The sequence below is a fragment of the Armigeres subalbatus genome, chromosome 2, assembly GCF_024139115.2.
Source record: "Armigeres subalbatus isolate Guangzhou_Male chromosome 2, GZ_Asu_2, whole genome shotgun sequence".
NCBI classification, from domain to species: Eukaryota; Metazoa; Arthropoda; class Insecta; order Diptera; family Culicidae; genus Armigeres; species Armigeres subalbatus.
The window spans coordinates 254,786,388-254,804,661 of NC_085140.1; the positions used below are offsets into that span (position 1 = coordinate 254,786,388).

The 18,274-nt window shown below is 36.3% G+C and overlaps 1 protein-coding gene across 3 annotated transcripts in view; it reads right to left on the reverse strand.

The window, feature by feature from the left end:
- Positions 1 to 17,733, reverse strand: part of LOC134212094 (protein rolling stone) — a 187,835-nt gene extending 170,102 nt beyond the window's left edge. The window contains exon 1 of one of the 3 annotated variants that reach the window (XM_062689625.1): positions 17,625 to 17,733. The gene's annotated coding sequence lies outside the window, so the exon portion shown is untranslated. Of the gene's footprint in view, positions 1 to 17,302; positions 17,585 to 17,624 lie in introns of those variants that run through there. The other 2 variants (XM_062689623.1, XM_062689624.1) reach the window with 2 other exon arrangements.
- Between the last annotated feature and the right edge of the window lie 541 nt (positions 17,734 to 18,274).

Consider the following 18,274-nt stretch of genomic DNA (forward strand, 5'->3'; position numbering starts at 1 on the left):
TAAAGACCTAAGTGTTTGTGACGAATAAGACGATGGACTCGAAGCTGTACAAGGAGGAATGTCTCAAAAACCGCGGTCGACCTTCCATAAAGCCCATAAAGGTCCCGTGAAGTTTTGGCCAAATTTGGCGAGTTGCCACTACAGCCGGGAAGTCATCCAGTGGTACCGCGATAATAACGAAGATTTCATCGATAAAAACATAAATCCACGCAACTGCCCACAGCTCCGGCCCATCGAGACATTTTGGGCAGTAATGAAGCGGAAGCTTAAGAAAAGTGAAAAAAGTGGAAAAACAGCTCGGGTCGCGACTCAGATGACCAAAATGTGGAACAAATGTGCCAAGGAAGTTGACTCCGGAGGTGTGCAACTTTTGATAAAAGGAATAAAGAAGAAGGTGCGAATTATCACTAGAAACAAGAAGAAATTATATGCATCAATAATTTTTCCTTAAAGTACAGTGAATTACCCTTGTTCTGACGTATTAACCTTCTTTGTTACCGAGATAGAGATGATTTTATTATTCCGGATTCTAAATGGACATAGCTTTAGATATAAGAAAGCTGCTTTTCGGCGTGCGCGAGCCATTTAGATCGGGTTTCCATAGACCACGGACCGTTCGGAGAATTATGAATTCAAAGAATCCAATGAAACTTTCTTGAAAGATTCTGAATTTGGTTATGAGATGTTGTTTATCTAAGATGCGTATTGTTGCGAGGAATGACAACAGAAATTTGACTCAAGTTTCTTCATATTACCAAACATTATCTCTTGACATCTGTCTGTTCAAGCGACGTTCACTAAAAGGTAGATGCTGTAGGTAGATAGTTTTCACAAAGGTGACGTCTTCATGGATTTTATACAAAAGAAAGTTGATCCGAAATAAACTTTCTTCAAAGTTCAAAACTCAATCGTAAATAGCGAATTTGATAGCGCGTCGGAGGGAGATGATGTAGAAAATTTTAATGGATGGAATCACTAACAGCAACCAAGCTACCACGCCAAACCGATGCCACCGAAACAGTCCATTTTCGCAATTAACTCTTTCTTTTTATAAAATGTTGGTCCTGAGAAGAACCAATTTTCTTTTCCCAATGTTCCTTTCCAACTAACTGACACCACAATTTGGAATAAATTTTCAGCATCGGCACTGGCGGTGCGGGATCGCCACAGTGCTATTTGTATGGTCAACCTTTTCTTCATATGAAATTCTGGTTCGTTGAGGTTGAATGATCTGCAGCAACACTACGAGCACCACCACCACCAATGCGATGGATTTTCTTTGAAAATGTTATTAGCGCCTCCGTGATGCTGTGTCCGCTCCGCTACGATCGCTTTGATGCGTCTGCTATGCGTAAAATCTTGTTCAAACTGAGGATTAGATCCAAACCCGCAAGTGATTGATTTTTGATGTCTGTGCTAGTGATGCATGTACGTGATTGGTTAGTTTACCTATTTCCAAACTTTTTATGAATTTTTGATAATAAATAATTAAAAATCAGCATTTTCAAATAAATACAAAGAAGCGTTGACTCATCCTTGATCGAATGGTCCATAAAAATTGAAAATCCATCGACAAACGGCTTAAATATTAAAGTTTAAAGTCTATCATATTTTCGTGACGGTCCCCGATTTTCGCAATCGTAAAGTGTACCCCAATATAGAAAACACAGACGTAGTCTTACGTCGAAAAAATAAGAAAATGTCAATAAAAAAACTAAAAAGCAATAAAATTTATTAAATTTTCCTTGAACAATAAACGCAGAGTTTCATTGCTTTTTATATTTTATCATGAAAATTTTAATTTTTTTTATTGTTCTTGATTGATTTTTTTTTGTGGAAAGCTTTTATTTATTTGTGAAGAAAAAATATTTATTTGGTGGAAAACTTTGTACTTGTTTATTGTTAATATTAAATTATTTATTGAAATTTGTGTTTTTTTTTCAATGGAACCTTTTAATTTCTTTACCTAGTATTCAAAATTCTTTTTTTATAATTGCAATTTCGCTTTTGGAGGTGCTTATTTATTTCTGTTTTCCGGAAATACTTAATTGTTTATGGAAATTTTGCATTATTTGTGGAAACTTTATATTTATTTGTTGTTTATACCCTGATTTCTTCATTTATTTATTTAAGAAAGTTGCAATCCTAGGTAGGTTCGGGAATAGGGTTCGCGGATTTTGTCCCCTTGTATTTTAAGGGGAGTTTGGCACAGAAAATCAAAAACTGGATCCCATTTTATATTCACGAGGAACCTCAAGGTGCAAGACTATCTGTACTGCTGAAGTTGTTGCATTATACCAAACCTTTAAGTGGTATGCTGACGTAATCTGGAAAAGTGACGTATACGCCATTTTCCAAAAATGGTGTTAACGAGTAGTACTCATTGTACTCTTTAAAAGAAAAATGGAAAACATGTGTGTTGTAAAATGGCGCATACGTCACTTTTTCAGATTACGGCAGTATGGATCTCACTAAGTTAAAGTGACCAGGCTTTTATTGGCCAATCTTGGACACCCTTTGCATTATATACTTTAAAAGCATATCGAATCGTTTCCAAAGAGATTTTTCCCCTAACAACACATAGTATGATGCTTAGTACTCGATTTCACAGAAACATACAACTTTGCAACTATAATTTTGTTTCAAATATTTTTTAAAGAAATATTCCACAATCCATCGGTCGTCTGAGCGTATTATGTTATTAAAAGATTAGGGGTTCAATTCGTGCTTAAGTCATGAAAGCTCTTCGATGATCGAAACATTTTTGTTTGGCATGGGTATTATGCGTTGTCTTATGAAGTGTTTAATCTGTACAAGCATTAGTTGAATACGGTAAAATAGACTTTTTCAATCTTCGGCTGTTTCAAGCGAATTTCAGATCAGATTTAAGAATGTTGCAGTTTTCATACATTTTCTAATATCCCAGTGCTGGGCAATGGAGTCTCTAAAATCAACAAAATGTTCAAGAAAACTTTGATTGCAACCTTCTCGTAAAAGCGCAAATATTCGCAAGCGATTCACTCACTATGAGGTGATACTAGGGTTATACTTCATTGCCCCATTTACAGCTGAAAGGCTAGTAAGGTCTTGAACTACAAGACCAAGTGAAGCAAACGCACCTGCGTTGAAGCCCTATGCAGGCTGATGAAAGGAAGTCTCTGGAGTGAAGCGTACAGAGTGGGGACTGTCAACAGGGACAAGTGCATTCCCACTCCTTGAACGGTCTCAGAAATGCTGTCTAGTATAATCGAGATTCTGTTTCCACGAGTCAACTGATTTATCGCCAAAGCTGTACGAGGCATTAAGGACAAGCCTCCCGGAGCCTATCATATCTATATGATTTCGTATATATTAGTTCCATATAAGCCTCATAGACAGTTTAGGTTAGCCACGAACTTCTTGGACTACAGACCTACTGATCAACCAGCAGCATGACGACGAACATCGCATGTGTAGCTAAGCGGAATAGCCTCATGCAATTCGAGAGGCTTCGACCAATGGGGCGGATTAAAGTGTAGAACACTTTATGGGAACGTGTGGTTTTTTTTTATGCGATGTTTAAAGCTATGGATCAATCAGCATAACAACGAACGTCGCACGAATAACATCAAGCAGAACAGCCTCATTCTGGTCTATGGAAACACGCTGGGCGATTTATTATCATGTTGAATGTTTGTACATTATCCAAGAACTCCTTGGAGCATAGCCTTACAAATCAATCGATTCGATGGGGTCTGTGTCATTTGACATAACGCCATTAGGCATAAAGGCCATTTGGTATAAAAAACATTTGGCATAATTTTAAACTGCACCATAAGAGAGGGTCATTTGGCATAACGGACATTTAGCATAATTTGGAACTTGGAACTTCACATAGATAAAGTAGATCGAGCATATGTCCTGATAAATGTAGTTTGATGGAAGACATTTTTCGGAAGGATGGACAAACGAAACAGCAGAACTACTTCCGAGAAGAGTTCGCATTTATCATTGATTTATTCCAGGCAAACGACCACGTCCAAAAAAAGGAATAATAATTTCCGTTGATTGATGCCGGACAAACACTTACTTTTGAAGAAAGGATCAAATCCAATTTTGCCTCAATCCAGGCGAAGGCCTACTTTTAAAGAAAGAATCACATCTACCTTTCCCTTATTCCGGGCCAACGCCTATTTTGGAAGAATGGATTACGCTATTGTCTTAATCCGGACAAAAGTCTACTTTTTGAGTAGAAATCACATCCACCATTGCCTTAATCCGGACAAGCGCTTACTTCTAAAGGAAGGAGCCACATGCATCATTGAACTATGGTCCAGAATACAGATTTACGCGGAAAGATGCATTTTACGCCAAAACCATATTTTTCAGAAAAAAAAAATTATTCTACAAAATTGTTCGGAATAGTGCTATGGTGCTATCAAAAAATAGGGTGGCCCATCATGTAAATAAAAATAGAAAATATGTTTTTTATTTCTCGGAATACTGACATGTAATGTTCTACAAAGTTGTAGCACAGCTTATTCCAATAAATTTTGCTAAAAAATCTTTTTCTGTAGCATTTAAGGTCACTCCTGACGGAATCCAAGTTCAAAAGTGCTCGCTTTTTCGGGGGCACACCACTTGATACGGAAGCAACGCACAACTGTCATTTTTATTATTTCACGCATGCTGCGACGCAGCAAAGCTAAATCAACAAAAATGACAGTTGTGCGCCGCCTCTGAAGCGAGTGATGTGTCCCCGAAAACGCGAGCACTTCGGAACTTGGATTCCGTCAGGAGTGACCTTAAGTTGGCTGATTTAGAGCAGTTTTACCTACTTGGATTAGGGTGTCCCTGAAAACAGTATTTTTGATTTATTTTTTTTTGTTTTTGATTTTTTGGAAAAGTTGTCTACGGGTGACTTTTAGAGCTCAAAAAATGCAACAAAAATGATGTATGTGTATGCTCAATAGAGTGGCTTAAAAAACACTTTTTCAATTTTTTGATGGGCCGCCCTTTTATTCGGTTCTATTTGATGCCCTGATGCTCTGGACCAGTGACGGGAAATGTCATATCGATGTCATGGGACTAATTTGTTAATAACTTTTTTCACAAGTAATTTACAATCGTATGTTTTATATAAACATAAAGCACTCAAAGGATACTAAAAATTTGTCTAATAGGTCATTGCTCTAAAACTAAAATTGGCGGCGTGAGAGCCGAATTAGTGTCAAATGACATTAATTTCATGACGTTCCGTGACATTTTTTTAAATTCGTTATCATGCCTCACACTGTATATTTAGAGCAATGACCTGTTTGGCAAAGTTGTAGGATCCTTTAAGCATTACATGTTAATAAAAAAATCCGAATTGTAAACAACTTTTGAAAAAAGTTATTAGCAAATTAGTAATAGCAACCCCATGACATTTTTTTGACATTTCCCATCACTGCTCTGGACAAAATTTCAGCCAAATCGGCCAACGTTTGGGCGGTGCTAAACTCGTTGGAAGTTTATATGGAAAAATGTATGCAGAAACATCCAAAAACAGTGATTTGCAGTTGGACGGCACAATTTACTATCAAGAAGCATGATACTCATTCATTTCTTGTAGAATTAAATACAGAATGTTATGCTAAAAACCGCGAGAAGATTGGAGATTATTAGACGAATATATTGGTATTTCACTGGAGTGTTGTAGGGGTGAATTTATTTCTTTTCAAAGGTAAAAGAAACGAAATTTGCTCAAACCCCACTTCAGAGAAATGCTAATAACTGAGCCGGGCAAACTCTAATCTTCTCGCGGTTTTCAGCATAACATTCTGTATTAAATTCTTCAAGATCTGAATGAGTATCGTAGTTCTTCATCGTAAGTTGTGCCGTTCAACTGCAATTCACTATTTTTGGATGTTTCTGCATACATTTTTCCATATAAACTTCCAACGAGTTTAGCACCGCCCAAACGTTGACCGATTTGGCTGAAATTTTTTCCAGAGCATCAGGGCATCAAATAGAACCAAATAAAAGGGCGGCCCATCAAAAAAATTGAAAAAAGTTTTTCCCATACTAATTTGAGCCACCCTAATGTATATGCTCAATATCTTTTTTCGAACAAAAGTTACAATCGTTTTTCTGGCAAAATTACTGTTTTTCATAAGTTGATTAGGGCAGACCAAAAAATAGTTGATAGCCTTTCATTTGATCGCACCGCCAACTTAGGAACAATCGTTTAAATTTAAGGTTCGGCACACTGTTTGTTTGAAAGCCCATTTTTATTGGCAGCCCAAAAAATGTCCAATTCAACAGATGAAATTGACCTTAAAAAATTGAAAAATGCTCCTTAAAAAAGTGATCATTTTTCCTTAAATTAACTAACAAATTACCTTGAAATATATAAAATGCTCCGTAAACATTCGAAAAGCGTACCGTAAAAACGAAAAAAATGTACTGTAAACAATAAAAAATGCTCCTTAAAAAAGCAAAGATTTGCTATGTAATTAAATATAATTGCGCAGTATACTGACAAAAGAATTATTATAAAATAGTTCAAAAGGTACCTTGAAATTGGCTATCATAAATTAGAATCTTATGCACAATTGTATAGCCCCTAGAGTTTATTGCCAATTTCAAGGTACATTTCGAACTATTTTATAATAATTCTTTTGTCAATATACTTCGCAATTATCATTAATTAGGTAGCAAATCTTTGCTTTTTTAAGGAGCATTTTTAATTGTTTACGGTACATTTTTTCGTTTTTACTGTACGCTTTTCGAATGTTTACGGGGCATTTTATATATTTCAAGGTAATTTGTTAGTTAATTTAAGGAAAACTGATCACTTTTTTAAGGAGCATTTTTCAATTTTTCAAGGGTAATCATGAATTTTTCATGATGCATTTACCATTTTGCCATTTTTATTGAAACTGAAACTTACAAGATTTATTCCTATATGTAGATGAAACTATTTGGCAAAATATTAGGATGGAGAGAGAGGGGTAAAATAGACCTCCAAATATAAATAATGCCACAAAACCAGATGAATGTAACCGCATTTCTTAGATTTGAATATTCTGACCCAACTGGCAACTTTTGTACTAAATGTAGCATTGAACTTCAGAACGATTTTATTGAGCGATTTGCTAGTTTCCTTCAAAATTCTTCCAAGTGTAGTATTATTATGATTTTACAACTGTCCCAATGGGATTTACGGTATTCCCATCAGTTTCTCCATATATGGATGACATCTTAAGTGCAAGAAAGGGCTGTTTGGGTTGTGAATTGTGACAAATGATTCAAGAACGATTGTGCTTTAGCTAGTTTCCATACATTTGGAAGTGTGAACATTGGTTTTGTTCTATTTTGGTTTTTTTGGTTTTGAACTTCAACACGGTAGTCTATTCTTCATTACATTGTAGCTTCTTCTAAAACAAAAATTATCAACAAGCATGTTCTCCAAATCCGTTCATTTTTGTTTCAGTTTGCGAAATACGTGGTGACGCTTAACCCTCTCTTTTCCAGGACTTTTTTTTAACATTTCAATAGGAAGGAAACACCTATGCACAAAATGCTAGCATAAAAGTTATTTGGCATATTTGGTATAAAATTAGTGGAAAACTAAAAAAAAGTTCTTGATTGTAAATCAATAGTTACTTGATTGTTTTCAGTAGTTTCACTATTTGTACACAAAATAATTATATTTGCAGTCAAAGTTGGGCCAAATACTGCTTTTTATTGTTGAAATAATTCGATGAATGTTGGAAGGTGTAAAATTTGATGGAGCTCTACAGCTACCATGAGGAGGAAATGGTTAAGGCACTTCTGTTCAAAATTGTTCTGCGATCAGAGAAGGATATACGTATCTATTGAGACGAAAAAAATTGATGGATTTTTAACATTTATTTTTAAAGGGCTATTTTACTCTCCCTTCCCCTAATGGAAAATCCTGATTTTTTACTTCTACATAGATAAAAAACTTTGAAAGTTTTAACCGGATCATAAAACATCAACAAAAGTAGGGTCGAAATTTTGAATTTTTTTAGGGTTCTAAACATCGCAGGAAATTGAAACTCCGTGACGTCTTCAAACTCAGCAAAATTCAGGTTTGGGTGGTATAAAAATGAAAATCCAGTTAGGGGGGGGCTTGGGGAGAGGCTTCTGAATATGTTTACTCCGTAACGTACCGACAGGGTACCCGGATACCAACGTGTTTGGTATGACCATAACTTCTACAGTTCTCAACCGATTTGGCCGATTCCATTTGCTATGGATTGAGAAATTCAACCTCTATCCGATCCATGTCACATAGGACCGATCCGGATTACCTGGTTACCGGAGTTCCGGATTTGCTAGACCATGTCTCAAAAATGGAGAAGTTGATCTTATAGAATCCAAATGATGATTTCTTGTATCCTAAGTTACCAGTTTCGTAGAAAATTTGAGGATTATGACTTTCCAACGTATTAGGACCATCTGATCATATGGGTTCGGAACGGACATCCCGGAATAGGTTCCCGTGGACCCTATAGTGGCCGCAAATTCATTCTGAAGAAACCCTGGCAATATGGGTATCAAAATTCTTGGAATTGTTCCGGAAACATGTTTTCCATGTAGTTGAGACTATAGGATGGATATCAACCGGAATGGTCATTCTGGAACAGTTTCCCGGAGGGCCTAAAGTGACCATAAATTAATTTAGAATAAACCCTGGCAACATGGGTATCAAAATTCTTGGAATTGATCCGGAAATATATTATCCATAAAGTTGAAACCATAGGATGGATATCAACCGGAACAAGTTCCAGAACGGCCTTTAGTGGCCACAAACTAATTTAGAAGACACCCTGGCATCAAAATTCTTGGAATATTTTCGGAAACATGTTTTTTCAAGAAGATGGGTCATTAGGCCGAATGGTTATTAGGTCGAATGACAAGTGAGGAGTGAGAAGTGGAAAGTAAAAAGTGGAAAGAGAAAAGTTAAAAGTGGAAAGAAAAAAGTGAAAAGTGAAATGAAAGAAATGAGAAGAGAAAAGAGGGGAGTTAAAAGTGACACAGTGTTGACCCGATGTTGTCACTCCCCGATTTTATTTACCTCCGAATTTATTACATTTTCGACCCGATTTTATCACGTCCCGCTTTTGTTACGTTTTTGACCCATTTTGTCATCACAAAACATTTTAGTCGTTCTTTTTATTTTTGTAAATTATTCAGCAAAGAACAATGATCTTCATGAAATAACTTACAGCGCCTGTAGTTTATTACAGTCAAACCTCCATGAGTCGATATTGAAGGGATCATCGACTCATGGAAATACGAGATAGAGAATTGCAAATCTTTGGAAAGCTGTTTGAACGGAGCATCACAGTAACCCAGAAAATATATATACAAAATTTGCTTCCATGAGTCGATATCGAGTCATAGAACATCGACTCATGGAGGTTTGACTGTATACATCATTTCTGAGTACCTGTCAAGAATTTTTTAAGTCTTTTTGACAAGAAATAACGGAAAAAGAAGATAGCCATAGTTTCTTTTAAATAAGGGGCCCCATGGAAACCTGTTTGAGAATGACCGGTCCGTTGTCAAACCATCTTATAATAATAATAACCTAATAACCCAAAAGATCATGCTTCCGAGACCATTTCATGAATTTTGATACCCGTCCATTGTCAAACCATCCTATGGTCCAATAACTTATCGGAACATGCTTCCGAAACAATTTCATGAATTTTGATACCCATATTGCTTAGGTTTCTTCAAAATGAGTTTGCGGCCACTTTAGGCCCCACGGGAACCTGTTTCCGGAATAACCGTTCCGGGATTTAATCATAAGATGATCGTGTAACGTAGTTAAGGTATATTCTTTAGATTTCCAACGAATTTCATTAGTCATCTTGCAAGAAATCTTCATTTGGTTAAATATATATCTTCAATTTATACATACTTTAGCACTTGGCCCAGTTAATCCGGAATTCCGGTAACCACACGTAAAAAAAACCTTATATGTTATGGCAAAAAACCATTCGAAAATACTTATACTCTTCATTATGCCACCTAATGATTGATCCCATATCAAAAAGCTAATAACATTCATAAGTTAATGAAAAGTATAAGTTTTGGAATGCATGTGACTAATGCGATGTATAAGTTTTTTCTTATACATATCATTAAGCGCCTGTTTTGGCAAAAAAGTCTTAGAAATCTTAATAATTAATATCATTAAATTTGTTTACGTGCAGGTAATCCGAATAGGCTCTATGTAACATGTATCGAGTAGCGGGTAAGTTCCTGCATCCGTAGCAACCAAAATAGCCAGAATCGGTGAAAAACTGACAATGTTATGATCATTTTAAGTCCATGGGTACCCGGGTACCCTGTCGATAACGTAAGGGTTTTTTTTGTCGGTAACAAAAGTAATAACCCAGTGCTGCAGAAAATTGTTATTTGGCGCTTCTGAATTATATATGAAATGAAAGCTCTTTAGTTCCTTTATTGCCCTACGGGTTTGATTTTTTATCCTAGATCTGTTGGTGAAAAATATTACCTTCGGAAAAACGACCATTTTTTAATCGAAAACGTCCATTTTCTCCTAAAGTGAACATTTTTATAATCATATTAACCACCTGGTATAAAGTACTAATTGAGTATAAAAAGCGTGCAAAATTTAAACAAAATTGGCCAGACAGTGCCAAAGTTATTGCATTTTTTTGATTTTGGCTATTTTTTAACATCAATTTTTAAAGGGCCGTTTTACCCCACTTCCCCTTAATGAAAAAATCTGAAAATTCGCAAAATGTCTTCTTTTACATATATGAACAAATCCTGAAAATTTCATTCAAATCGGAGATCATCGATACAAGAGGGGGTCGCGCTTCTCGCGAACTGGCTCTTAATGGCTATACATAATTTATGAATGATCGCTTTCAAAAATTATGATTTAGTTATTGGTTTCGTATTTTCTATTTCGTAAAATTTTCAAACTCATTGTATTCCTATAGTGTTTAACAAGTTACGCTGTGAACATATACATTTGTTAAAAATTCACTGTAGTATTACATACTGTATTACATAATAAATTCAACAGTTAGAGACGCTTTGGGATATGATGGGTTAACATTGATGGGGTGCAGAATTTTAATCTAGCTCAATGATATCGCGTGATATATTTTATCACTGTGAGTGATGTGGTTACTGACGGAATATTTGAAGTGTCGTTTGATCGCGTCGTCAGTAATAGGAACAAAATGAAACACCCAGTTATTATTTATTTTAGGCCTTGTGTTTTCTTCCTTTCTATTCTTTTAACTTGAAATCAAATTAAAAGAACTTTTTGGAGCGCTTTGAGTGTAGGTGCCATGAGAGTTCATCCACATAATTTCCTAAGAATTTATTTAGTTCATAGCGCAGATTGATGATTGAGTTAGTTCGCCTAATGGAAGTGAAAAGAACACTAAACTAGGGGGTAATTAAGTTTAATTATTGCCAGCAGTGAACAGAGTTGTACAAGATTAATTGAACTAGATGAAAGCACATGCAACCAGACAAACTTAATGTTTGGCGAATCAACGTGATCATAATTTCGCAGAAAAATTTTGTCACTCAATCAAATCGAGACGATCAAACAATTAATCGTATGTTGGTCGGAATACTGGTCGCTGGGTTTTGGTCCTCATGTATTTTAGAAATTCTCATGAATCTCGTCACTTTGAAAATAATTGGGATCAAAATCTGAGGACAATATTCTCAATTCCCTTGGCGTGAGTCTATATTGATGGCTCTTTAAGTTCGTGTTCATCATATAACCCAAAGCCTCACACCTTTGGAAAATGTTCAGCCCAGTAGCGTAGCCCGAAAATTTGTCTAATTGGTTTCAATTGTGTTCGATGAAGCAATTTCAATGTTTAATTTCTGATACTGGTTATGTATTTTATTCAGCTTTGATTGTGCACTTAGAGTCCCGCGTCAAATACAATCATCAAGAATCTTTAGGTTTTCAGAATCTCAGCTTCTTTCAGAAAGTAAAATGACACGCAATAGATCGTGTTTAGAGTGTCCACTCCTTTACAAAAAAATCTCGGGATTTCCCGAAACAATCCCGAAAATCCTGGTATTCCCGGAACAATCACGAATCACTCATGAAGATTAAAAAAAAATTTTTTTGGAACACTCGGTCAAGAAAGAGTCAAGGCTTCATTGTATTGTTCTAAAAATACAGATTTTCAACTATTTATTATCAAGAAAAAAGGGCAAACAGTTTTGAAATAGTAAAACAACCTTACCTGCATCGCGCAGATATAAAAATCAAGCAATTTACGGGTTTGGATTTAATCCTCAGTTCGTACAAGATTTTTCATTTGAAATTGAATTTTAAAGCTTAGTACAAAATGATGTTTTATATACCAAGACGAGCCAGCCTAGGGCTGAAAGTCTCCTTAATAAAGATATATAAAAACATGTTTTATATTATAAACTAAATTTTGACAAAATATTTTATTCCTATAAATTAGCTTTAGGGATTTTATTTCAGCCTTGGCAGTCTGTAAAAGCAGCAAAAACGAGTTTGCCTTTACATACGACGGTTTCGGTTTTATATTTAACCTTTTTCAAGGAATAGAGGCTCGTTTTTTTGTTAAAACATGGACATGTTCCATATAAGTCTTGTTGAGTTCCTGAGTCTTGTTGAATCGATTAGGAATTTGCAACAAATGCCAATTTTAGAGGAGAGATGCCTCGTAATAACTCTTAAATAAGCACTGAGTACTGTATTATTTGAGATTTGTGCAGTTGCGATTTGTGGTCTATAGTGTGATTACATGTTGAAAGTACAATGCAAACTTCTTATACATCAAAATTGTAACACGGCTAAACAGATATTTTATCAACTGACCTTTAGTTTAAAGTTTTCATGTAGACGACACAGTCAGATGAAATAAGCAAAATAAAATACAATTCTTATAAGGATTTCATTTTAATTATTATTACAAGAAATCCCGGGATCCCGGAATTTCCCGGGACAAGCGATATTTTTTCCTGAATCCCGGGGCAAGAGAAAAGGTCGGAAATGGGACTCTCTAATCGTGTTCCAATTTTCGCGAATATTTAATGTTTAAACATACTAGTTCCAACTAGACCTGTGTGCGCCGATCTACGTTGAACCGGCGGCGGCGGGAATGTAATTTTCTAACGCTTAGTAAGCGCCACGCCATGGTTGCTCACGGCGGTAGTTCGGATCGGCGCGATTGTTAACGTCGGTGTTGACGAATAATACTTTTTTTGGAATATTATTTGCATCTTTCGTGCATTTCTGGCAATGAACATAATTTTTATTGTACGCTGTTAAATAATCCTTCAGACTCTTTCAGACTCTTCAGGAATTTCTTAACTATCTCTCCAGGAATTTATTCATGATTTTTTTTAGCTGTTCGTCAGGAAGGATTTGTAATTCCCAGTGAAAATACTATCAAAAACCCGGAATTGTGCCTTCCTTAGCCTTGTGGCCACAAAGCAAGGCCTTGCAGAAGGTGACTGGATCCATGTCATGGTACGGTGTACGTTTTGTCGGTTCTTCCCTATACTTAAGAGCAATCCATAACTAGATAAGGTATTCTTGGAGTGAATTAAAAACTTGGAGTATAAATAAACCACCCTCCCCCTACAATTTCACAGGAATCCTTGTAGAAGGAACTTTTTAGGAGGCCTATCGAAGGAATTGCCCAGAATACAAGGAGAAGAAATTTCCTATAACTCATAGGAGCCGATTTCCTCATAATTCGCGAGTGAGAAATTCCCCAGAGTTGTTAGAGAGAGAATGATCTAGAATTTTTAGAATGAATTATTCGCCGGGATCATCGGAGGATAATTTCCTCCAAATTCCCTAATTCCTGAATTCCTTCTTAATCTTAATTTCTGGGGGAGGGATTCCACAAAATTCGTGCGAGAGGAATGGCCCTGACATTTGGATGGGTAAAATTCAGGAGATGAGTATTCAGGAGAATTTTTGAAGATGGACTTCTTGTGAGAAAAATATTTATTTATTTAGGTATTATTACATTTATTTCTTCTTTTTTTATTTCTGATGTCTCAATGACTATAATGATAAAAATGTCCCCTAAATCTAATTATTATACAAACATGGATAAAATATGCTCTTAATACAGCAATCAGAATACATAAGAAACACATCAATACAATAAAATGGGACATTGCCATCTTCAGTTTTTGAGTTCATTTGTACCTCGAAAGTATGCTACGAAAAGTCGTTTTAGAACAGCTGGTGATGGATTGAAATCAAAGAGACTGCGTTGAAATTGGATTATCCCAGTGCTTCTGAGGGAGAAATCCTCCAAAAATACTATCAAACTCGGCAAAATCGGCAAAATTTCGTATATTATTGATTTTCAGCAAAATATTTACCGTAGCTCAGCAACCGGAACGTCACTTTTACTGAGCTTTCGGCAAAAATCATGTTTGCTGTTATTCACTTAAGTATTCCACAATTCTTGTATAACGAGTTCCTAGAATTCCTGAAAAAGAAGATTTCCAAAATATCTGGGACAAATTTCCAGAGAGTTTTACAAAAAGGAATATCTGGGTTGAGGGGTGAGGGTGGTTGTTGCCTTAGGTTTTTTTTTGGGGGGAATAATTCCCCATGAGTCCTGAATGGAGGCATTTTCCAGGAATTTCTTAGAGTCCTAGAAGAATTGATCAGAATTAAAGAAAAATGACTGTCTGCAGGGGGCCAAAGTTTTCTGAAATCCTTGGAGGAAGAATTTTCCATAATTTCTGAAGGGATACACATACTCCTGGGTAGGAATTCTTAAAAACTCCAAGAGAAGGTATAACCCTGTATTCCTGGAAGAGATTTTCTTACAATTAGAAAATCCAAAATTCTTAACGGAGCAATTCCTCAAAATTATTAGTGTGGGAATTCTCCCGAGTCTTGAATCCCCAGAACTTCTGCAGAAAGAATCGCTGGTGGCATAGTTCCCAGAATTTCAAGATCCCAGGAATGAATTTTCCAGAATTCCGGGAGAAGAAATTTATGTATTGTAAAAAGGTTCTGTTATGTAAAAGGGTGCTCAAAAATATTTCTAGATATATTATGTGTGAAATGGCTCAATGGTGGTTTTGTCATTGCAGAAATGCTATGCTGATCGTGTATCGAACCATTTTATGGCACAAATGTATAAGGGTTTGAATGGACATTTTCTACGAACAAATTAGGGGAGGAGGATGAACTCCCAAAAACAACCCCAGGCTACGGCACTTAAATTAATGCAACGGCGCGCCCAAAATTCTCCGGCAGCATGGTCAAAAAATTGCAGCGGCGCGCCGGTCAAAAATGGTAGCGGTGGCGGCGCATAAAAATCGTGGCAGCGCGCAGCTCTAGTTCCAACCGATATAATGCAAGATCGTCGCTGATTTATTAGAATACTATAAATTAAAATAAAACATTTCATATGTTCTCGTTCACGTTTCTTTTGATTTCATCAGGATTATCCACTTCTTAGGAAAATATTTGAAACCTAAAGGTAAAGTCAAAACCAAATAAAGTTTACAGTACGAGACGAGCCAGGCCTGGGCTGAAAGTCTCACTAATAAAGATATATATATATATATATATATATATATATATATATATATATATATATATATATATATAAACAAAGTTTACATTGAATTTTAATTCAAACTAACTGAATCATTACAATGCATTGTAAAAAGCACAACGTCATCGAAGAAAGCACATTCGCCGAATACAACATAGATCAGCATAAGCTACTTTACACATTGAGTTACAATTCAGAACAGCACTAACTATGCTTATATAAGCAGATGACAGCATTCCACTAAACAAAATGCTGGAGAAATGAAGAAGAATGCAATTGCTCACTAGAAGTCGATAAATCGCCTGTACCTTCCGAAAATGCTCAGAGAGTTTCCGGATTGTAATTGGAAGACCATACTCATTAGTTTTATATAGCGGCGCAGCCAAAAAGTTTTTAATGAAATATATATGATGTGTAATATTTCATATGAAAGTCACCTGAATTCTATCTCTTTAAAATGATATGAGTATAAAATCCAAGGACAAGGTAAGTCCGTCCGCTGGCGATCAAGCAATTATGTGCTGTGACAGCAAAACTGTAATTTGACATTTTTTTTTCTTGATAGATCACAGATTAGTTAAAAACAGTATAGCTCAGACTTAATTACCTCGAAATTATGAAAATTCAGTTTTATGATTATGTCTACATTTGTGATCATAAGATGTGCTTGGCACGAAACATATGATCAATTTTTACCTTCTCACATTTTTTTTTCTCTCAGATTGCGGTAAATTTTCTTGTGCTGCTAAAAACATAAAGAAAGCATTCTTTGAAATAGCAATAGTATTTACTTTATTGTTATAGTCTATCTTCTATTATTTAAATAGGGATTAAGGGGGAAAAATTAATGTACTTGGGGGATTTTATTGTCTATTTAATAAATTTATTACTTTTTATTCAAGGATGCATGAGGAAGAATCGTGCAATAGTAGAATAAAGTTCATAAAATAATATTGGCATTCCAAAATAATCATAGAAAACTATCTGGCACTACACGAGTGTAATGGATCATATTATGTTGTAGAAATTATAGGAACAGCAAGATTTTTTCTTATGGAAGATAGGGCGTTTTACCTTTGCTATAATCCTGTTTTGTCCTCTATGCCTACAGCATCTACGTGTGGAATTCGTACGTTTAATACCAAGCGTATTAGTTTGCGTATTGAACTGTTACACATAATAAATTAAATACATTTAAAATGAAAGATGGACTATAAAAAAACATTAGGCAAACGTGGGATTAAACTCAAGGAAAACTGCTAATAATGAAGAACCAACAGCAATTAAAGGTTGGAATATATTTTTGGTTTAATCAACACTACGTTCTGCTAGTTGGATCGATTTTTTTTTATTGCTTGCTGGACTAATTCTATGTAGTGCCATACAAGTCGTTAGTTCATCTTCAGTGTGATTTTGCAAAATTATCCTTAGGTATCCAGTCGAAATGCTTCTACACTTGTATGTATTTTTTCTTCCGCACGGACGATAACGCGTTCAAATGCACTTCGATGAACCGTCGTCGTTTTCACATCCATCACCTGACACCAGCAATCCTAATCCAATAAATCACATCATACACATCACCGAGTGGCACGTGTTTTCGACATCTATTCTGGAATCCAACCACACACACTCTCCCCCAAACAGCAGCAAGTGCAATATCCTTCTATGTTTCGATGCTAAAAAATATCGAGAAAAAAAAAACTTCTCAACACTACCAAGAAGATTGCGGACACTCCTAGAATTGGTGAATAGTGCGAAAATCCACTGACCGGTGCGAAATACGAGGAACTCGATGATATAACGTTATTGACTTTTCTCACACTGTCACCGCCCGGTTTTTTATGTCGCTTTCTATCCCTGCACTGGGCCTGGATTCTATGCAACGCGGAAGACAGGGAAAAATCCACTCCCCGTTTGAAGGATGCTCGTCTGCGTCAGCCAGAGGTAAATCCTGTTGTTCCAGGGTGCACTGCGGGGGGAAAGGTTTTCAACCTGCGGCACTCGGTATGTGTTACTTCAACACTGGCTGTTTCGTACCTCTTGAACGCAATAGTGAAATTGACTTTTTTTTACTGCGCGCACGACAGAAGGACGAGCCTCCCAAACGGTTCCGATCCGGCACCGACGAAAGTTTGTTTTACTCTGATTCGGATGGGCTCATTGCTGGTAGATTAGGGCTTCGTTCAGAGCCCATCGTACGTTCGGTGCACAACGCGGCTACTGCCAGAAGGTTTCGGTTGGCTCTCACTGGGTGGTGCGCACTCCGGGTACGTTCTCCCGGTACATGAGATGGTGCCTAATTTTCTGCAATTAGGGATGTTCGGTCTGTTACTTTTCGAAGGAATTTGTTCATTGGAGAATTGCTTATTAGTGGGAGTTCGGGTAAACCGTAGAAGTCACTTTCGTTCAGCCTAGGGCCGAAAATCTCGTTAATAAAGACAAATAATAATAACTTTCGTTCAACGCGGGCTCTTCCCAAGTGTTTTTCGCCTTTCTCGTATACTAAGTAATACGTGAAGGCTATAGCATTGCTCCAGAACAGAACTTTTGATAGAAAGCTCGGAGACCCATAGTGTTATATACCAATCAACTCAGCTCGACGAAGTGAGGTGATGTCTGTATGTATGTGTGTGTGTATTTGTACAAAAAAAATTTGAGACACACTTTTAGACACTTGGCATTATCCG